Here is an 8,632-nt window from a genome sequence, read left to right on the forward strand (position 1 = left end):
GAGCCAGGGAGGGCGGCTCTAAGAATCACACTGGAAAGAATTCCTTCCTCTCTGAGGTTATGGGGAATCCACTATTGCCTGCTCCTGCCCTTGCTGACTAAAGGCCTCTTGTGTGTGTTGTATTCAGTGACTTGAGGGAGAATCTGCTCAGCTTGTCCATCCACCACCCAGGGTAGGAATCCCTCTCAGGGAAGGGGTCTCCTGCCCCCTCATAGGCTTTGGGCCACTCCCAGATGGTTGCTTTTAGGGGAGAAAAGGATACCAATCCAATCAGTTGTGACCAGGATGGTGGGAGTCACGTGGCATAGGGGAATCAAATGGTTCCCTGCAACCATCTGATTGTTAGGAAGAGCTTGCCTAGTGCATGCATCTACAAAGAAGGATGTGACAGCTCCTCCTCCCTACTTATGCTGAATTGCTGCCGGCTGTGCACTCAGAAGCCTTAAAAAACATACATGTTTGCACATAGTATATTTATAAGATTGTTAATAGTGAAAAATAAATGTAACTATCCAGCCATAGGTGATATACCTAAACAACAGATTACCACATAACTGTTAAAATCAATGCTATATAAGTATACTTGTTAACATAGAAAGATGTTTTTTCAGTATGTTGCTAAATGTCAGGATCAACTTGAAAAACAGAATGAATAGTCTGATCCTATTTTCAGAAGGAAAAATGTATATGTGTGTATAGAAAAACATTTTCATTTATATATCAACATATTAATAGAGGTTGTCTCTGATAGGAAGGATTTTAGGTTATTTAAGTTCTTTTTGCTTATGTGTATTTACATTTTTCTACAGTAAATATATATTTCTTATGTAATAAGCCTGTTATTTTTAAAAGATCTAATGATGTTAGAAATAATCTTAATTTTATAAAAAGAATCATCTCACCTTAAATACGAGAAAACAAAATATCTGAATTTCTTGTTCTTTCTCCCTTTTTTCCCCTTGTTTTTGGTGGAAAGCAAATAGTATTCATTGTGGAGAATGATTCTAGGCTAGTAATTTACCTTAGAGCCATGGCATATGAGAGCGGGAAGAGATTTTAGGGATCATTTAGCCCAATTCCTTATTTAGCAGATGAGGAAACTGGACCAAGAGGCTTAGGTAGTTCTATAAATGCTCGGTAGCAAAACTTTGGTAGGAATCCAGGTCCTTGGACACAGTCCAGGGCATTTTCTTTCCTTTTTTTTCTTTTTCTTTTTTTTGTGGTAGAGACGGGGTTTCACTGTGTTAGCCAGGATGGTCTCGATCTCCTGACCTCGTGATCCGCCTGTCTCAGCCTCCCAAAGTGCTGGGATTACAGGCTTGAGCCACTGCGCCCGGCCTTTTTTTTTTTTTTTTTTTTTAGTTCTTTTTCTTTCTTTGTGTGTGTGTGTATGTGTGTGTGCTTTGAGACGGAGTCTCGCTCTGTCGCCCAGGCTGGAGTGCAGTGGCATGATCTCAGCTCACTGCAACCTCCGCCTCCTAGGTTCAAGTGATTCTCCTGGGACTACAGGCATGTAACACCATGCCTGGCTCATTTTTTATATTTTTAGTAGAGACGGGGTTTCACCGTGTTAGCCAGGACGGTCTCGAACTCCTGACCTCAGATGATATATCCGCCTTGGCCTCCCAAAGTGCTGGGATTACAGGCGTGAGCCACCGCACCCGGCCCAGTCCAGGGCATTTTCTACACCATCATGACAAGCTGTTATATTTGCCTCATTGATACATAGAGAGGCTTGGAATCATTTCACATGGAGGTGCCAACTCTAAGAGTAGAAAAGGTTGTCATGCTAACCAGTTACTCTGTTTCAGTCACTATTCTTCTGAGAGGAAAACATGGGTTTTAACTGATTGCAGATCCAATGTTGAGAGTTACGACATTGTGATGGGTGCTGGGAAAATAATTCTTGCAGTCCCTACTAGAAGTCTCCTACCTAGAAATCGTATATGTGATTCCACATGAAGGCAGAGGCCAGGCCACAAGGGTTTTTCCATGTCCCCTCCTCTTCTTCAGCTGTTGGGTCATAAATGCTGCTTGGGATATTTTCATTCCTCTTCCAAACATTTATCTTTCTGAAAAGTAGAGTAGTGATAGTTGTTCAAAGCCGGCATACCATAAACATCGCTCTTAACCCTTTTGTGAAACCAGTTTTGAGATGCTGCACTGATCACATTACTTTGTCAACTCTCCCGGAGAATCCTTGGCATTAACTGTATTGCATCGGTTAAGACTTTTGGCTACACACATCAGAAATTCCCCTTGAACTAGTTTAGTAAAAGAGGGAATGCATTAGCTTATGGAATCCATAGAAAGGTTGAGTATCCAAACTAAGACAAGGTCAGGAAAACATGGAGCTGGGCCTCAGGAACCACAAGCACCAGGGACTTCACCGTGCTGGCCTTTGTCTCTACTGTGCATCTCTTTCTCACTCATGGTTGCTTCATTTCTCTTTTACTGCAGATAGGTTGTCTCCATTTCCATGGCCATATTTCCATAGGACAGTTTCTATCATCAGAGATGAACTTAGCTGATCTTTCACTTGTTCTAAGTTAAGAAATCCCAATGGGAGGGCCAATGTGTGTTCCAGCTGTGACCAGGTTCTGGGTCATCTAAGAACATGATGTTTCCAACATGAACACATTGCCTAGGGGAAAAGCAGGTCTTAGAAGATTGGGAGGTAGTGGGCTAAGACCAGGATATCCTTCACCCCTAGCTACTCCTTAGAGATAATAAGTTTGATGAGGAGGCAGAACAATTAAATGATGAGTGAGAATTCTTAAGAAGTGAAAATAAAAATCCTGCGAGTGGGCTGTGCCTGGCCAGGGACCTCCATTTTTACAATGTTTTGACATCCAGTAAAAAAATAATTGCAGTGAATCTCTCCCTGACTTGGCCCCCAAAGAGGCAAACCTAGGTATTTTAGGACCTGAGTCAAGTTTGAAGAACTGTGCTGTCTCTTCCCAACCTTCTCTTCAGAGAACTAAACCACGGGGGTAACAATCCTGTAATTTTGACCGTATTTATAAATCCTTGATCCTTTATGCAGTGCATTTTTTCTACTCTGCGCTTAGTCTGAATGTTGCTATTTTCACAGAGGAAATCAGAGGAAAGAGACTATAATTATAGGTCAAACACCAGCTCCGGAAACAGTGAAGGCAGCAGAGAGCCTATGGCTCCCTACCCTCTTCCGGGTTACACCCTGGACATCTCCCACTTCTTTCCTGGAGCCTAGGTCAGCTCTTCGCCTCTTTATCTTCATATCTTTTGCTCTCTTGTTTGCCAGTCCAGCATATCACGCGACAAAAAGGGAAAGTTATAACCAAAAGCCAGTGAGTTAAAACTGCACGATCCTTGGGCAAGCCTGCCTGTTGGAGATAATTCAAATGGAAAAGAAAAGACAAAAAAACCCACAACATTTCAGGTCATTGGTCTTTTTAAACAGACCGCCGGCAATATTTACTCCTCCTGAAATAGCACAGTCACATGAAATAAAACCGTGTTCGGTAAAGCCTGCAAAACAAAAGGACAATTTACAGGCTGGCATGCTCACTGAAGGCCCTCTGTTTACCAGCCGGATCAGGGCTCTGCTTCCGGGCTCTCCTAGCCACCTTCTGCCCAAACTTGCTGGAGAGCTGTGGGGGTCAAGGTCAGATTTTCTTGGAGACCCTCCCCAACTTTTTTCCCCTTAAATAATTTAGAAAGGCAGCTTGAGAGTTGGGAACAGGGCTGTGAAGAGTATGTGACTGATGTGGCCTCTACTATAGAAGCCCAGGTTGTGAATGTCACAGGAAGAGCTGCTGATGGTGTCTGTCCTTGTCCAGCATGGTCACCTCTGTTTCCTCTTTGTTCTTTACTCTTTACTTCTTAATGCATTTACCTCCCCCAGACCTCTGCCTTCTCTCTCTCTCATCCGTTTTCCTCTGTTTTCCCCCCTCACTCTATCTTGTATTCCCCTTTTGCCTTCTCTCCTGACCTTAGTTCTGCCAGGGACCCTTCATGGACCTTTATTGATTAGTCCAGCTGTTGCCTGGAAGGTCTAAAGTAGCTGTTAATGGTGGGGTTAATGAATGTACAGTCACAGGCCAGATCTGGGGTCATGGTGAATTCCCACTGAGACTGAGACTTCATTGAGGACTCAAGAGAACCTTCTCAGTCTCATTCTTTGAATGTTTTCCTTTGTAAAAATCCAAAAACTATTTAAAATAATACATTATACCTTGTTTCTCAAAGTCTTTTTATATCCATTGATATCATCTTTACATCAACCTTGGGAGGGAGGCAAAGCAACTGAGGAAAGAGAAAAACAAAGAAGTTCGGCAGCGTTCCCAAGTTAGTTACAGAGCTATGTTCTCTGCTCCCTGGGTTCTCCTGAAGCAGGAGAATCTCTTGAACCCGGGAGGCGGAGGTTGCAGTGAGCCAAGATTGTGCCACTGCACTCCAGCCTGGGTGACAGAGCGAGACTCCATAAAAAGAAGAAAAGAAGAAGAAGAAGAAGAAGGAGGAGGAGAAGAAGGAGGAGAAGAAGGAGGAGAAGAAGAAAGAAAATAAGATTCATTCCAGACACCAGAGAGGGAGCCTCCTCCAACACCCAGGGTGAGAAGTACAACATTATCATGCATCCCTGGCTTATCAAACACTGGCCACTAACAAAGTGAAACAATCAACTTCATCACCTGGAACTTCATGAAGCAGATTTCCCTGAGTGTCTGTGTTTCCTTTTTTTTTTTTTTTTTTGAAATGAAGTTTTGCTCTTGTCACCCAGGCTGGAGTGGAATGCAGTGGTGCAATCTCGGCTCACTGCAACCTCCACCTCCCAGGTTCAAGCAGTTCCCCTGTTTTACCCTCCCAAATAGCTGAGATTACAGGCGTGCACCACCACACATGGCTAATTTTTGTAGTTTTAGTAGAGATGGGGTTTCACCATGTTGGCCAAGCTGGTCTTGAGCTCCTGACCTCAGGTGATCCGCCCACCTCGGCCTCCCAAAGTGCTGGGATTACAGGCCTGGGCCAATGCACCTGGCCTGTGTTTCCTTTCTTTACGTCAACCATATAGCAGCTACTGGTTTCATTTTCTTTTGCACATGCCAAAGTATGTACCGTAAGTGGAAGAGTTAGCCAGAGATGTATATAATGTGCTCTTATTTTTTCAAATGATTCAAAAGAAAATTATGACTGTAAAAAGTTACTTTTAGGCCTCTAGTGGAGCTTCTCTCTCTTTCCTTCTCTCTCTTTCTCTCTGTCCGTCTATCTATTACAGATACTAAGTGCTCAGCACTGTGATGTAGGAGATTCTGATACATTTGTTGGAAAAAGAAACCTCGAGAATCAGCATAGCAGAAATGTGTGCTTTCACTTCTAACAGCCATCACCTGCATCTCCATGTCAAAGGGCTGATCTCAGGCTGCCAGAATCCCCTTTGCATGAAGGCACAGAGATCTGAAGGGTCTGGACTTTACACACCCAGAGAGAAGCCCTTACCCACTGACTGACAGGTGCAGTGAGTAAACACCCCACTCTGAGGTCTCATTTACACTGTCACTGCCCTGTGAGACTGAGCTCAAGTTACCCTCTGTGGGATTTCACTTGATTCCATATCCTTTTCTGGATTCCACATATTCCTCATTCCACCTTCCCATACCCCTGCTGGTTTTTCCTGGGAACACATCCTAAAAAAATCACTTCTACACCAACTCTTGTCTTCAGATGTGCTTCTGAGGGAACCTAGCTGAAGACAGGGAGTTTGTTTTGTCTTGGGCTCCCTCCCAACCCAAGTCTCTAGGATCAGAGTGAGTGAGAGAGATGGGGGAATGGAAGTGCAGGCCTGTCTTCAGACACCAGAAGGAGACATAATTAAAAGCTGAAGATGGTGCCTTCCTAAGGACCCAGGTGATATAGTTTGGATGTCCCTTCCAAATTTTATGTTGAGATGTAATTCCCAGTGTTGGAGGTGGGGCCTGGTGGGAGGTCTTTGGGTCATCGGGGAGAATCCCTCATGGCTTGGTGCTGCCCTAGTGATAGAGAGTTCTCACGAGATTTGGTTGTTTAAAAGTGTGTGGCACCTCCCCTGGCTCTCTCTCTTGCTCCTGCTCTCGCCATGTGAGGCATCTGCACCCGCTCTGCCTTCCACCATGATTGTAAATCTCCTGCGGCCCTCACCAGAAGCAGATGGCAGCACCATGCTCCTTGTACTGTCGGCAGAAGTGTGAGTCAATCAAACTTCTTTTCTTTATAAATTACCCAGCCTCAGGGTTTTTTGTTTGTTTGTTTGTTTGTTTATAGTAATGCAAGAATGGCCTAATGCCATTCTTGAGGGCAGCACTCAAGCAGGGAGAGACAATGTCCCCATGTCTGCACAGAATATATCTCTAATGCAGAGAGGAGAGGACTGATGGGAACTGAATATCATTTGACACCTCAGGGTTTGCAGTTTGAAGAATACCAGGAGATGAAACCCATGTGAGAAAATGACATCCTCTGGGATGTCATCCTTGGGGCAGAGGGAGCAGCTTTGAGGCCTTTCTTCCAGGTGGTTTCTGGGGGGCAGATGTGCATGAGCAGACTTAGGCCTGAGTGCATGAGAACCATCGTCTGGGATGCTCAGAAATAACTGGAAGAATGAATGAAGCACCGATACATACAACCACATAGATGCACCTTGACAGCATGTTAAGGCAAGAAGCCAGTCATAAAAGGCCATATATTGTTTGGTTCCATTTATATGAAATGTCCAGCACGGACAAAGCCATGGAGACAGAAAGCAAATTAATGGTTGCCAGGGGTTGGGAGGAGATGGGAATTAATGGGAAGTGACTATTTCATGGGTAGGGGTGTCTTTTTCAGTGATGAAAATATTTTGGAACTAGATAGTAGTGATGGTTGCACAGAGTTGTGAAATACTAAAAGCCACTGAATTGTACACCTTAAAATGGTACATTTTATGATGTGTAATTACATATATAAACCTCAATTTTAGAAAAGAAAGAACTGGGAAATTTGAGGTGGCAGAAGAAAAGCTGAGGTCTTGATTCACATAAGGAAGTTGCAAGTTAGTAAAATATTTATTACTAATGCTACTTTCTCTTCATTTATTGCCTGAATTGTTTCTCATTTGCCTGGTGATGATTGGGATCATCTGTGTTACAGGAGACAGTATATAATTCAGTGCTAAGTTGTGCAGCACACATTCCAAGTGTGGAAGGTGGGTTGTATAGATCACATACTATACAACCTCTGTGTCTGTACATTGTAGTCCTGGTCAGTTACATATTTCTGCAGATTTCGACACAGGATCTCCATACACCAAGAAAGAATGCTAGATACGTTCTTCTAATTGTTTCAATGGAGTGCAGTGGTGAGATCTTGGCCCACTGCAACCTCCGCCTCTTGAGTTGAAGCAATTTTCCTGTCTTAGCCTCTTCAAGTAGTTGGAACTATAGGCACACTCCTGACTAATTTTTTTTGCATTTTTAGTAGAGACAGGGTTTCACCATGTTGGCCAGGCTGGTCTCGAATTCCTTGCCTCAAGTGATCCACCCGACTCAGCCTCCCAAAGTGCTGGGATTACAGGCGTGAGCCACCACACCCAACCTGAGACCATGTCTTTTTAAGCAAAGGGATTCTCCTTTTCTTTGCTGCCTTAAGTTGGGGAGCTATAAGTTCTTCCTGATGCTGTACTCTCCCTACCTGACTCCAAACTGGGTGTATAACAGGGGCCTGGCACCAGTGCTCACCTATGAGAGTCTTCAACCTTGGATAGGGTTCTGTTCTGTTTGCTACGGATCTCCCCAGATTCTTCTCCAAATGTCAGGGTTGGTACATGGGTCCAGAGATTTGCCTCATTTCTGAGGCAACAGAGAAGCAGGTTTGATTTCTGGAAGTCATTGTGGTGTCTGATATCTCTTGGTCACAATACATTCTAACATGGAGTAGGCTAATTATGATAATACCTTTGATGTAAAACTATAGTGAAATTGCAGTCTAAGCACTAAGGCCAGTTCAAAAGTCATTACAAGTTTTCTTTTTCAGTGAAAGAAACAGGAAGTTCTAATTAAAATGTAGGATTTAGCTCCATCCATCCAGTTCTTCTAGCATTTCCTAAGCTTTTGGGATTAAAAGTAAATCATTTTCTGACAGTAGTTAGACAGTTCCTTTTCCTCTGAACAGCACGGTCTGAAAGATAGTTAACTTTCCAGCATTCTTCTGTGTGTTGTGCGGTGGGTCCAGCCCTCTGCTGCTCACCTCCACACTTCCACCCAGCGAGAGAAATCAGCCTAGATGGGTCTCTCTTCCATGGCCTGCATTTCATAAGGGGGTCTGTCTCCAGACATCCAGGTTGGGTGTTTACTTGAAGGCTTGGATGGATAGGAATGCCACTTTCTTATTCCAGAGCTGGTGGAGTGCCTGTTCCGCTACTGGCTGTGAGCCAGAGATGGCCTAAAGTCTAAACATTCCCACTATGTAGGCACGTTTTCAATGTCCCTGAGCTTGGGTCACATCTGAATTCAGAGTTTCTGCCTCCTGAGGGAGTATATGTGGTTGTGTCTGTATGTTGGTGCGGTTTGTATATGCATATTATGGGCTGGAGTGTTTGTGTGTAAGTATGGGTGTATTCTGGGAGTTAAAGTGGCTAAGT

The sequence above is a fragment of the Colobus angolensis genome, unplaced genomic scaffold, assembly GCF_000951035.1.
Source record: "Colobus angolensis palliatus isolate OR3802 unplaced genomic scaffold, Cang.pa_1.0 Scaffold100, whole genome shotgun sequence".
In the NCBI taxonomy this organism is placed as follows: Eukaryota; Metazoa; Chordata; class Mammalia; order Primates; family Cercopithecidae; genus Colobus; species Colobus angolensis.